The sequence below is a fragment of the Protobothrops mucrosquamatus genome, unplaced genomic scaffold (assembly GCF_001527695.2).
Source record: "Protobothrops mucrosquamatus isolate PMUCROS unplaced genomic scaffold, P.Mucros_1.0 scaffold141, whole genome shotgun sequence".
NCBI classification, from domain to species: Eukaryota; Metazoa; Chordata; class Lepidosauria; order Squamata; family Viperidae; genus Protobothrops; species Protobothrops mucrosquamatus.
In genome coordinates this window covers 306,059-319,234 of record NW_015386507.1, presented here as the reverse complement: position 1 = coordinate 319,234, position 13,176 = coordinate 306,059, and positions in this window count along the sequence as shown.

Below are 13,176 nucleotides of genomic sequence, written 5' to 3'. Positions count from 1 at the left end.
ATTGTCCCTCGGCCGAAGCACGTGGCGGCCGGCCGAGCAGGAGGGTGGGCCAAACAGCTGGAGGAGTGCGGCACGTGGACGCCTGCCCGCAACCAGCAGGGCAGGGTGACAAGGGCATTGTTGTCCGCTGTGCCCGCCCTCCCTCGTCCTCCCTCCCGGGATCGCGGTGTTCCCAGGGCAGAGAGAAACAAGGCCACCACCGTCTTTGCCCAGCGGAAAGGGCCGGCTGGGGTGTCCGGGCTCAGGCCAGGATGGGGCAAGCCTCCCTCCCTCCCTCCCACCGAGCGAAAAGCTGGTTGGCAACCTCACACCCAGACCCCCCCAACCCGATCCAGCGTTCCTTTGCCAAGGTGGCCCTCCCGGTCTGCAAGAGCGAAGATGGTGGGCCTTGCCAGACGGTGAGGGCAACCCACGGAGGCTTCCAATGGCCACTTGCTACAGCCAGAGACACTAGAGGGAGGCTCCCCTGCGTGGCTGACCCAAGGATGAGGAGGTCAGCACCAAGCCCTGGGCCACAGACCCCCTCTGGGGGACGGGGCCAATTCCAGCCTGTGAATGGGTGCGCACGGACAGGAAGAAGGCTGTAGCTGGGGCTCCCCTATGGCACCCCCCGCCCCAATCCTTGGCCCCTTCCCCGGCGTGCTTCAGTGTGACAATGGCCCTGTTGGTCCACGGAAGCTTCAGACTATGGTATCCCTGGCAACCGGTTCCCTAGCAACCAGTCTCTCCAGCACATCCCCTGGGAAAACCATGCCACTGTGCTGGCTCTCCCTGCTCTTCCTGGCATGGCTGTCTGCCAGCCGGGCCCAGCTGAAGCGGCAGAGAGTTGGTGAACTGGAGCCGGCTCCGGGGGGCATGCAGGGGTCTGCCTGCTCCTTCGGAGGCGGCCCACGGGGGGACGGCGGCCCCACACAGGAGCCCTTTGTGCTGCTGCCCTGGGCTCTGCTCCTGGCCCTGTCGGGGTCCTTCGTGATTTACCTCCTGTTTGCCAAAGAGAAGGGGGTGAGCAGCTCGGGGCCCCCTTCCTCCCTCACGCCATCAGGAAGCCCCCCCTCTCTTCTGCACACCTGCCTCCCCGCTGTGGACCTGCATCCCTCTGGGATCCACACGTGGTCTGGGCACAGCGTCCGTTCCCCCGGCTAAGAGAGATTGTCCAGTGCTTTTGTTTGGGTTTTACCCGAGGCAGGCTGGCAGGATGGACGGGTCCTCTGTTCTAAGAGAGGGCTTGATCCTGGGACCTCTGCCCCCCTCCCCAATTTACGGGGTACCACAAGGAGTCCAGATGGCAGCTCTCCTGTGGCCGATCTTGAGATCAGACCGGCTGGGAAGGGTGGACACAGGCCCAGCCAGGTTCCCGCAGCCCAGCGCATCAGATGCCTTTTGTGAGGACCACCCCAGCATTTCCCCCAGAGGACCCTCCTGATCAGGACAAGCCCCCCACCTCCCACAGCCCCTCTCTGCCCCCTTCCCAGCATTAATGATGCATCTGAAAGTCTACGGGGATTCTCAACCCTCCTGGATCAGGTGTTTTTTGAAAAGGCAATTGGACTGGACTTGTTTTCTTCGAAAAAGTTTTGCTTCTCATCCCAGAAGAACTGAATTGAAGAAGCTTCTGGGATGAGAAGGGATGGGAAGAAAAAACCTCCGTTGCCTCAGTCCTGTGACTGGGGACCAGCCAAGCACAGCCTGTGGGAAGCAGCCTGTGGAGGGGGGGAAACGGTGGAAGGGGGTCAGCAGGGCCGGTGTGAACCCAGGGGGTGCCCAAATCAGCCCCTTCTCAGCTGCAGGGGTCTCTGCAGGGACTTCTGGGGTGAGAAAATGGAATGCCGCCACTCTCTACCCCAGGGGTCTTCTAACTTGGCCCTTTGATGACCTGTGGACTTCAACTCCCAGAATTCCTCAGCCAGGCACACGTGCCTGGCTGAGGAATTCTGGGAGTTGAAGTCCACAAGTCATCAAAGGGCCAAGTTAGAAGACCCCTGCTTGTGGACTTCAACTCCCAGAATTCCTCAGTCAGGCACACTGGCTGAGGAATTCTGGGAGTTGAAGTCCACAAGTCATCAAAGGGTTAAGTTTGAAGACCAACTCCCAGAATTCCTCAGCTTGGCACACTGGCTGAGGAATTCTGGGAACTGAAGTCCACAAGTCATCAAAGGGCCAAGTTAGAAGACCCCTGCTTGTGGACTTCAACTCCCAGAATTCCTCAGCTTGGCACACTGGCTGAGGAATTCTGGGAATTGAAGTCCACCAGTCATCAAAGGGCCACGTTGGAAGACCCCTGCTCTACCCAAACCTCGTCTCCCCCGTTTCAGGAGAGTGCCTTGGCAGTGAGAGACCGAGTTTGGCCCCTGGCACAAATTTCATCTTGGTTGAAAGACCGGAGTCTCCTGTCCCTCTTCGGAGACACCCCAGAGGTACGCCCTTCGCTTTATTAACCACCCCCCACATTCCAGAGCCGAGCCCTTCAATTTCCCTAGAGGGGGGAGCTCTTTATCCCGGGGCACCTGGCGGTGGGGGCCACGGCTGCCATTCCCCCTGCAGGTTGAAGATGGGGACCCCGACGCCCAGCTGGAGGAGACGCTGCTGCGCGATGTCTCCGGAGTGCTTCACATCATCCGGTTGCGGCTGTGGAAAATTGTGCGAGACCGACGGAAGCACCAGCAGCAGCAGCAGCTGCACGAAAGCCACTGAGGGGCAGGACGGACGCGGCCCCGTGGCTTGAGAAGGAGGCACCTCTGCTCCGGATAAAAGTTATGCTGATAGGGAATAAAGAGGAATGGATGGAAAGGGACCCCTCTTTGTCTGTGTGTTTGTTTGTGTGTGTGTGCAAAAAGCTGGGACTAGCCTCCACCTGCTGCTCCCCTCCAGATGCCAGCGATCCACTCCGCACACACAGGACATCCCCGTGGGTGCCAAGAGCCGAACCCAGGGCCAGCCTGATTACAGGTTGCTGAAAGATGCCTCTGTCTGCAGTCTGCCTTCATTTCCTCTACAGTAGCCGGTGGTCGTCGTCCTCGTCGTCGTCGTCCTCCTCCTCGGATTTCAAAACACTCCGGAGATTGTCTCCACTGTGCCCTTTGTCACTGCTCTGGGGCCTTTCCGAGGGAGCCCTGCCTGTGCCCTCTTCCCTTCCAAAGACGGGCCCAGTGGGAAGAGAAAGGCTGGGTTTGGGCTGCAGAGCCCCCAACTAAACCCCAGCACTGCGGGTCGGGTGGGGTGGGGGAAGAGTGCAACCAAAGCAATTATTTCCCAAACCAAACTTTATTTAAACCAGGGGTCTTCAAACGTGGCCCTTTGATGACTTGTGGACTTCAACTCCCAGAATTCCGTGCCTGGCTGAGGAATTCTGGGAGTTGAAGTCCACAAGTCATCAAAGGGCCACGTTTGAAGACCCCTGTTATAGATAGATAGACTTCGACTCCCATTACTTCCCAGCCGGGGAGGGGGGGAAGGTTGTGCTGGGCCTTTGGGATCTTTGAATTGTACGTCCATTGTGGCCCTCTTAGAATCCCTTCCTCTGCAATCTCTCCGCCCTGGTGGGAAGAATTAAAAAAAAGACGGGCATGGCTGGCTGGGGAGTTTTAGAAGTCCACCCATCTTCAAGTGGCCGAGGTTCAGAAACATGGCTTTAGATCGGGGGGGGGGGAGTCTTCCAACTTGGCCCTTTGATGACTTGTGGACTTCAACTCCCAGAATCCCACGAGTTGAAGTCCACGAGTCCTAAAGGGAGCCAAGTTTGCCTACCCCTGCCCGAAACGAATGGGTCTATATAAGGACGGCCTGCATGTTCCCTTCACAGAAGCTTCCCCAGACAGAGCCAGGGAAGTTGCGAAGGTGTGGCTGTGTTATCTCCTTCTCCTGGCAGGCTCCCTCATGCAGAGGCAACGCCAAGTCTTCCCGGCCCCTCCAGCGCCAGGCAGCCACAAGCGCTGCCCGGCTGGCTCCCTTGCCCTGGCAGAGCGCCACCTTCCTGCTTCGGAGGCCCCGGACCTCAGGAGGAAACCAGGGTGACGAAGTGGGTCAGGCGGAGGCCTCTCTCTGCCGTCTGCTCGCCCGGCCCCACCACGCCATACGGGGCCCGCTTGGTTGTCCAGGGCAGTGCCCATGACCCTCCCTGCCCCCCTGCGCAGAGCCCTCTGCCTCCAGGAAGGCCTGCCCGGAGCTGGGCAAGCTCAGGGGCTGAGCTGACGGCCTACAGGCATCTTTGAGAAGGACGTTAATTAGTCCCGGATTTAATTAAACATGGCATTACGGAGGGAGGTAATTATACGGTAGGAAATCCAAACAGGACAGGGAGATCCAGTTGTCTGGATCCCTTCTACCTCCTCTCCATCCGGCTTTGCAACATTATGCAGAGCGCTGGGAAGGTGAGTCAGCGGCCGTGGAAACGGCAGGAGGCCAGTTGGCAAGGTCAAGAAAACAGAAGGGAAGCGACATCCGTTTACTTCAGGGGTCTTCAAACTTGGCCACTTTAAGACTGGCGGACTTCAACTCCCAGAATTCCCCAGCCAGCCATGCCTGTTTTTTCCCTACCTATCCCTTAAAGCGGAGAGATTGGAGAGGAAGGGATTATAAGAGAGTAAGCAAGGCCACAATGAGTATGCTCACTATTCCAGGGGTCTCCATCCTTGGCCAATTTAAGACTGGCGGACTTCAACTCCCAGAATTCCCCAGCCAGCCATGCCTGTTTTTTTTCCCCACCTATCCCTTAAAGTGGAGAGATTGAAGAGGAAGGGATTATAAGAGAGTAAGCAGGGCCACAATGAGTATGCTGGCTGGGGAATTCTGGGAGTTGGAAGTCCACAAGTCTTAAAAGTGGTCAAGGTTGGAGACCCCTGCCCTATTCCACGCCCTCCCCTGTCCCAGCTCCCTCCTCCAAGAAAGGGGCTGGCTGGGGAATTCTGGGAGTTGAAGTCCACAAGTCTTAAAGTGGCCAAGTTTGAAGACCCCTGGTTTACTTTAACCTTCCTCACCAGAGTTCTCTGGGCCCCATTGCAAACCCCCCCCCCACACTTTACAGAGATTCGCACTCAGTTTTCCCTTCCCTCAATCCGGAGCCACTCCTGATTACTCCTTTTCTCCAAGGAACACGTTTCAAGGTCTTTCTGCTTTGCTTCACAGCGACACTCAGCATCCCTGTTCTTTTCTTGATTCCGTCTGTTCTGGTTCCTTCGGGGCCACTTCCTGCGATGAGCTCACTCCTCACCGCCGTGTCCTGAGCTGAGAAGCAGAAGGACAGAGGTGGAAGGGAGCCTGGAGGTCTTCTAGACCAACCCCCTGCCCAAGCAGGAGACCCTCAACCATTCCAGGCAAATGGCTGCCCAGTCTCTTCTTAAAAGCCTCCAGTGATGGAGCGTTTACAACTTCTGGAGGCAGGTCGTTCCCCTGGTTAATTGTCCTCACTGTCAGGAAATTCCTCCTTAGTTCCAGGTGGCTTCTCTCCGTTGCTTCTTGTCCTGCCTTCAGGCGCTTTGGAGAATAGCTTGACCCCCACTCCTTTCTTCGTGGCAGCCCCTGAGATATTGGGGCACTGCTATCATGTCCCCACTAATCGTTCTCTTCCTTAAACTAGACCAGGGGTCTTCCAACTCGGCCCTTTAATAATAATAATGATGATGATGATGATGATGATAAAGTTGGAAGGGACCTTGGAGGTCATCTAGTCCAACCCCCTGCTCAGGGAGGAAACCCTATACCATTTCAGACAAATGGCTGTCCAGTCTCTTCTTAAAAACCTCCAGTGTTCCAGCATTCACAGCTTCTGGAGGCAGGTTGTTCCACTGGTTAATTGTTCTCACTGTCAGGAAGTTTCTCCTTAGTTCCAAGTTGCTTCTCTCCTTGATCAGTTTCCATCCGTTGCTTCTTGTCCTGCCTTCAGGCGCTTTGGAGAATAGCTTGACTGCTTCTTCTTTGGGGCAGCCCCTGAGATACTGGAAGGCTGCTATCATGTCCCCCCTCGTCCTTTTCTTCATTAAACTGGACTCGTCACTCCCATGTAACGCCGCTGCTGCGCGAGCTGCACTGGTTGCCAGTGGCCTTCCGGGTGCGCTTTAAGGTGTTAGTTACCACCTTTAAAGCGCTCCATGGCATAGGACCTGGCTACCTCCGAGACCGCCTTCTGCCACAGATTCCTTCCCACAGACCGGTACGCTCCCATAGAGTGGGTCTCCTCAGGGTGCCGTCGGCCAAGCAATGTCGGCTGGCGACCCCCAGGGGGAGGGCCTTCTCTGTGGGTGCCCCCGCCCTCTGGAACGAACTACCCCCCGAGATCCGGACGATTCCGGATCTCCTTACTTTCCGCCGCGCCCTCAAGACATGGCTCTTCCAACAAGCGGGCCTGGCCTAGGGAGGATTTTTAAATTGGGTTTTTTAGAAATTTTAATTACCACAACACTAAAATATTGGTTTTAATTTGGTTTTATTCGGTGGGGTGTGTGGGTTTGTCTTTGTTTTTTAATAATGTTGTGAGCCGCCCTGAGTCCTTCGGGAGAAGGGCGGGATATAAATTGAAATAATAATAATAATAATACCCAATTCCAGCAACCATTCCTTATATGTTTTAGCCTCCAGTCCCCTGATCATATTTGTTGCTCTTCTCTGTACTCTTTCTAGAGTCTCAATTATCTTTTTTACATCGTGGTGACCAAAACTGGATGCCATATTCCAAGTGTGGCCTTACCAAGGCCTTGTAAAGTGGTATTAATACTTCACGTGATCTTGACTCTCTATGACTTGTGGACTTCAACTCCCAGAATTCGTCAGCCAGGCATGCTTGCTGAGGAATTCTGGGAGTTGCGGTCCACTCTTCTTAAAGTCTATATCAGGGGTCTTCCAACTTGGCCCTTTTATGACTCGTGGACTTCAACTCCCAGAATTCCTCAGCCAGGCACGCATTGAAGTCCACAAGTCATCAAAGGACCCAATTTGAAGACTCCGGCCCTAGATCATTTCAGACAAGTGGCTGCCCAGTCTCTTCTTAAAAGCCTTTAGACTTTAAGAGGAGTGGACTGCAACTCCCAGAATTCCTCAGCCAGCGTGCCTGGCTGAGGAATTCTGGGAGTTGCAGTCCACGAATCATAAAAGGGCCCAGTTGGAAGACCCGCTGAACTAGACACCCCCAATCCTAGCAACCGTTCCTTATATGCTTTAACCTCCAGCCCCCTGATCCTCTTTGCTGCTCTTCTCTGCGCTCTTTCCAGAGTCCCCACGTGCTTTTGGACACCGTCCCGAAGAACGTAAGCGCTCCCCGCAAACATTCGTGCCTCCGTTCACTCCAATCTCCGCTGCAAATCGTTCGGCCTCTGCGCCAACCCCAGGTGGCCTCTCCACAAGCCTCAGGGGCTGGAAGGGAGGCTGGGAGGACACAGGCGCCGGGTCGTGTGAACTTGGCAGAGACACGCGTGTCCTCTTTCTCTCTCTCTCTCTCCTCCAGGCCTTCGCTCCCTTGGCCCCGGGGGCTGCAGCTGACCCCACAAAGGAGAGGGAAGAGCTGGGTGCTGCCCTCTTTAGGTCATGTCTCGGCACCCTCCACCCCGAAGGGACTACATTTCCCAGGATTCCCGGCAGGAGGAAACGTGGGACCGGGCGATGGGCGTCTGCGCCTGCGCACGGCTCGGCCGGCGGAGAGGGGCAGCGGGGGGCCAGGTGGCGCATGCGCGCGCGGGGGGGTCAACCTCGTACTTTGTCCCGGAGGACGCGGCGGACTCGGATCGTTCGCCCCTCTCGGGCCCCAGCGCGGCGAGCGGCGCGCCTGCGCTCTCCTGCCCCTCTGCCCCTCCCTGCCCGGCTCGCCTATTGCCGAGGAGGCAGCCGCCCCCTCCTCCTCCTCCTCTGCGGCCCCGCCCCTTTCGCGCCCCCTCCCCCGCGCCGGGAGATGTGATGAGGAGCCTCCAGCGGGTGAGTCACGTGGGCCGCGGCGCGGTCGGCGGTCACGTGGGCCGCGGCGGGAACCCGCGTCTCGTGGGAAGGCGACCCCGGGAGGGGATCTTGCGGGCGGCCGGGCGGGCTGGGGGTGGTGGTCCCGGCCGGCCGGGGAAAGCCCGATCCTCGCCTGGGGAAGGGAAGGGCAGGCTGCGTCCCGGGGCAACCAGGCAGCCCCTTCCCCTCCAGCCGGACGGCCACGTGCAGGGAAGGAGCCCCCCCCCTAGACCCTCGCCGCGCCCCCCGGCCAAGTGCAAGGCTGTCCGAGCGCTCCGAGCGCTTTCCGGGAGTTTTTCTCTCCGGAGGCTGCATTGACACCATGTTTCCCAACGTTGCTACAACGTTGCTCAAACTTGGCAACTTCCAAGAATGGGCGGACTTCGACTCCCGGTCTCCCGGCCGCTGTCAGACCTCCCCCCCCCCCCAATAACCGTATAACACAGTGTTTCTCAACCTTGACCATTTTAAGGCATGTGGACTTCAATTCCCAGAATTCCACAGCCAGCATTGCTGGCTGTGGAATTCTGGGAGTTGAAGTCCACATGCCTTAAAATGGTCAAGGTTGAGAAACACTGGTATAACAGGAGCTGGAAGGGACCTCGGAGGTCTTCTAGCCCAACCCCCTGCTCAGGCATTGCAGACACCTCCAGCAACGAAGCCCCACAACGTCTGTAGGGAAGCTTTTCCACTGATTAATGATTAATTCACACACACACACACACACACACAAACAAACAAACGGTTCGTCTCTGTTGATGGAATCCCGTCTTGAGGTTGCATAGGCAGCCCCCCCTCTGCGTAGCCCTCCAGGAAGGCAGCTGCAGCCCCACAAAATGGGGGGCTTTTTAATGACAAATTGCCAGAGACGACCCCCCCCCCACATACCCCAGGCTAGTCTGAACCAGAGGCTGCCAGTTTTGGGGTGCCAAGGGGGGGCATTTCACAGTTGATCATAGATTCATAGGACTGGATGGGACCTTGGAGGGTCTTCCAGTCCGGAGGTCCCCAACCCCCCCGGTCCGTGGACTGGCACCGGCCCATGGCAGGCCGGAAACCGGTCTGCGCAAACAAGCGAAGCCCCCTAGCACGGGAAACCAGGGTCCCCCTCTGTCCAGGGAACCGACCCCAAAGGTTGGGGTGGCGCTGCTCTAATCCAAATTCCTGCCCAAGATTAAGACCCCCGCCTTGCCTGTGTGTCTGCATGCAGACCCCAGCTTGGCCCCCCTCCCCCGTAGCCGCACAGGCATTCCTCGACTTAACAGTCATTCATTTAGTGACCGTTCAAAATTACAGCCGCACTGAAAAAAAGTGACATTTTTCACACTTACGACCGTTACAGAATCCCCCTGGCCAAGTGATCAAAATTCAGACGCTTGTATTTACGACGGTCGCCCTGTCCGGGGTGTGTGTGTGTGTGTGTGTGTGTGTGTGACGTGATCCCCTTACTAACTTAACAACGGCAGTGATCCGCTTAACAACTGCGGCAAGACAGGTCATAAAATAGGGCAAAAGTCACTTAACCAATGTCTCGCTTAGCGACGGACATTTTGAGGTCCCTTGTGGTCGTACGTTGAGGACTCCCTGTTAAGGCAACGGACAAGAAGCAACGGGTGGAAACTAATCAAGGAGAGAAGCAATCTAGAACTAAGGAGAAACTTCCTGACAGTGAGAACAATTAACCAGTGGAACAACCTGCCTCCAGAAGCTGTGAATGCTCCAACACTGGAAGTTTTTAAGAAGAGACTGGACAGCCCTTTGTCTGAAATGGTATAGGGTTTCCTGCCTGAGCAGGGGGTTGGACTAGATGACCTCCAGGGTCCCTTCCAACTTTACTATTATTATTATTATTATTATTATTATTATTATTATTATTATTATTATTATTATTATTATTATTATTATTATTATTATTATAAGGCGGCATGGCAGCTGGAGAGGACTAAGATTTGGGGGCTAGATAAAGGAGCCAGACAGCCCCTCCCTCCCTCCTTCCCTCCCTCCCCCCAAGCCTCAGCAGCAACTAAACCAAGCTAATCAGCCTGGGTGGGGTCTCCCCATAGAATCTGCTGCCCCAGGAGGGGGCTTGGCATCCAGGCTGCTGCTTCCTCCTCCGGGCCAGACCACACAGCCGCACGTGTGGCACGAGGGCCCCACCTGCGCTCTGCCCAAGCCGGGCTCTTCCTGGGCGGGGGAAGGTGGCGGGCATGCCCTGGCAGAGGAACGGCCCGGGGGCGCGGGGGCACTGGGCGTCTCCAGGTGCAGGAATGGGGGAGCCAGGCTTCGTGCTCCCTTCCCAACTTTCTCTGCCTGAACTGGGATTTTTTCGGGTTTTTTTACAAAGAGCCACAAGCCGAGTTTTCTACCGAGGCTTGTGCCAGGCTCAGGGTTTGGGTGCCCTCCTTTCACCCTGGCACGCCAGGCCCATCTGGAGGGGAGGGCCGTGCTAAGCTCCCTGGCACCGGGGCGTAGAGGGTGGATTCAAGCCCAGGAAGTCAACGGGCTTTTGGCAGCCAATCCAGCCCTGGAGGGAAAGCCGTTGTGGTACGGAGGCAGGAGAAGCCGTTAACAAAATTGGCAGCACCACAGCCCCCTTCCTTCTCCGGGGCAGGGCAGGGGCTGCCTCTCCCAGCTGGGAGGGGTCTCGGGGATCTTCCTAAAGTTGCCTGCCCTGTTTGGGGGTGCCAAGTGCTTCTTTCTCAGTTATCGGGAAGCAAGACCCCCCCGCTGCGGTTCCCCCCCCTCCACTCTGGACCACATCTCTAAATTGGATTTATTAGTTTTTTCCTCCGTTGCCCTGATGCAGCGTGCAACTTTTCATATACGGGCACTCCTCCACGTACGACCTCGGCTGAGCCCAAAATGTCTGTTTCTAAGCAAGAGATTTGTTAAGCCAGTTTTGCCCGAGGACCCTCGCCCTCCCTGGGGGACGGACCCTCTACGGCTTCGCACCCAGCTGCACCCAGGCCTCGCTGACCCCTGTCGTGCTCTCCTGCGTTTGGGGAGGGCAAGGACACCCTCTAAGCCAGGGGTAGTCAACCTTGGCTCTTTTATGACTCGTGGACTTCAATTCCCAGAATTCCTGAGCCAGCTTAGCTGGCTCAGGAATTCTGGGAGTTGAAGTCCACGAGTCATAAAAGAGCCAAGGTTGACTACCCCTGCTCTAAGCCAAGGCCTGGGTGATGCCACCCGCCTTTCCCAAACCGGGCACCTCTATCCGGTAAGGGCACACCAAAGTCCTACAGGCAGCTACTCAACTTCATTCGTTTAGTGACCGTTTGGCGTTACGACGGCAAAGTGGTTTACAACCATTTCTCAGTCTTAAGACCGTTGCAACGTCCCCGCGGTCACGTGATCAGAATTCAGAAGCTCAGCAGCCGGTTCGTATTTATGACGGTCGCAAGGTCCTGGGGTCACTGACCTTCTGACCACCTAACAGGGAAGGCAGTTTTACTTACTGACCGAACAACTCCAGCATTTGACGAGAAACATCGTAAAACGGGGCAAAATTCACTTCATGTCTCACTGAGCGGTGGAAATTTGGGGGTCGGTTCTGGTCGTACGGTGAGGGGTGTCTGTACCAGCTCCAAGAAGAGACGGTGGCCTGACGGTGCCCAGGCTGGAGAGGCAGGGAGAGGCGGGCGGTGGTGCCCTCCACCGGCCAGGCTCATCCCAGGCTGCTCCAGGCTCTTCTGCCTGTGCCCTGAGGACCAGGAACTTGGAAGCAGGCTTGGGGGGAGGTGTTATTTGCCCAAGGGACGCGGGGCAGCCGAAACCTGCCTGTCCAGAAAGGCTGGTCTGGGACTGCAGCGCAGATCATGTGTGCATGACATCCTTTGTGGTTTGCTGGCCCCGGGTTGCCAGGCGTTGTGGGAAGCGCTCCGTGCCAAGAGGAAACGGGGGTTGAAGAACGCGGGGGGAACAGCGGTCAGGAGCCTGTCGGATTCCTACACGAACCGTCAGAGGGGATGGTTTAGCACGTGTGAACTTGCCCAAATCAATCAGGGCTTGCTACAACCACCCACATCGTTCCCAGCTGCAGGATCCTGCGGGATCCACCCCGTCTTTCCTTCCTTTTAGTTAACTGTAAAAGGTGGATTGCTCCAGTACGGGCAGTTCTATGGGTCTCTGATTGGCTGGGCGAGCTGATGACCTCAGACCTCCTGTGATGTCTCTCCAAAATTGGTAACGTGGCTGGCTGGGGAATTCTGGGAGATGAAGTGCCCAAGTCTTATAAGTCGCCCAGGTTGGACACTCCTGGTTTAAAACGAGGCCCGTTGGGCAAAATGCAGCCTCCAAATTTGCAACTGATGATGAGTGTATTGTGTGGAAACAGCTGGAGCCGGACTGTCTGGGGCCGAAGGCGAGCGACGGGGACAGAGGTTGCTGCCCACAAGAGGCCACCGTCACATGCGTGCCCAGGACAGGAGGGTGTCTGAAGCGGGGTATCTCCCAGGCAGGGATGCCTCTACTCCCCCCCCCCAGGATTCCCCGATGGCTCTCTTTCCTTGTCTGCCCCCCCCCAGCAAGCACGGGCAGTGCCAGCCCCCCTCCATCAGCTGGCGCCCCTGCTCAGCCTGGCCTTTGTCCTTCCAGTTGCTGACCACGCTCCCCGCCTTCCCCTCCTGGATGTGGCCGGTGGACCCGGGGCCCTACAGCTGACACAGTGACAAAAGCTGCCGTAAGTCCACCCTCCCCCCCGGCTGGGGGCTCCGGCTGGGCAGGCGGGGCTGGGCTCTCTGCCCTGCTGCCTTTGGGCTGTGGCCACAGCCCGCTGGTCGGCCGCCCAAAGCCACAGGCTAGAGAGGACAACAGGGGATTCATTCACGACCAGGGCCATCGTCCGGCGACCCGGACAGGGCACCGGAGCCAAGAGGGGCCGGCCAAGGAGCTTGGGAGGCTGCTTTGGGGTTCAGCTGGAACTTGGGGGGGGGAGGAGGAGGCTGGAGGAGCATGTGGGGTGGGGGGGGCGTTCCTCCTGCCAGCCCCCTTTGGCCGGCTGTGGGGCAGGGGACGACTGGCCGAGGGCTCAACTCTTGCCCTCTCCTGCCCCACAGGAGCTTGGCAGTGGGGTAGGCGCGTGACCCACAGAAAAGAAGCATGGCGAGAACGACCGCAGCGTATGTGAACTGCAACGAGGAGGATGAAATGGTCAGTGCAGCTGGTCGGGGGCAGTGCCAGCGGCCGGGCGGGCCCCTTATGCCGCCCCTTTGCCCTCTGGGCTGGACAGCCTGGTGCAGCGCTCAAGGCTGGCCCCCT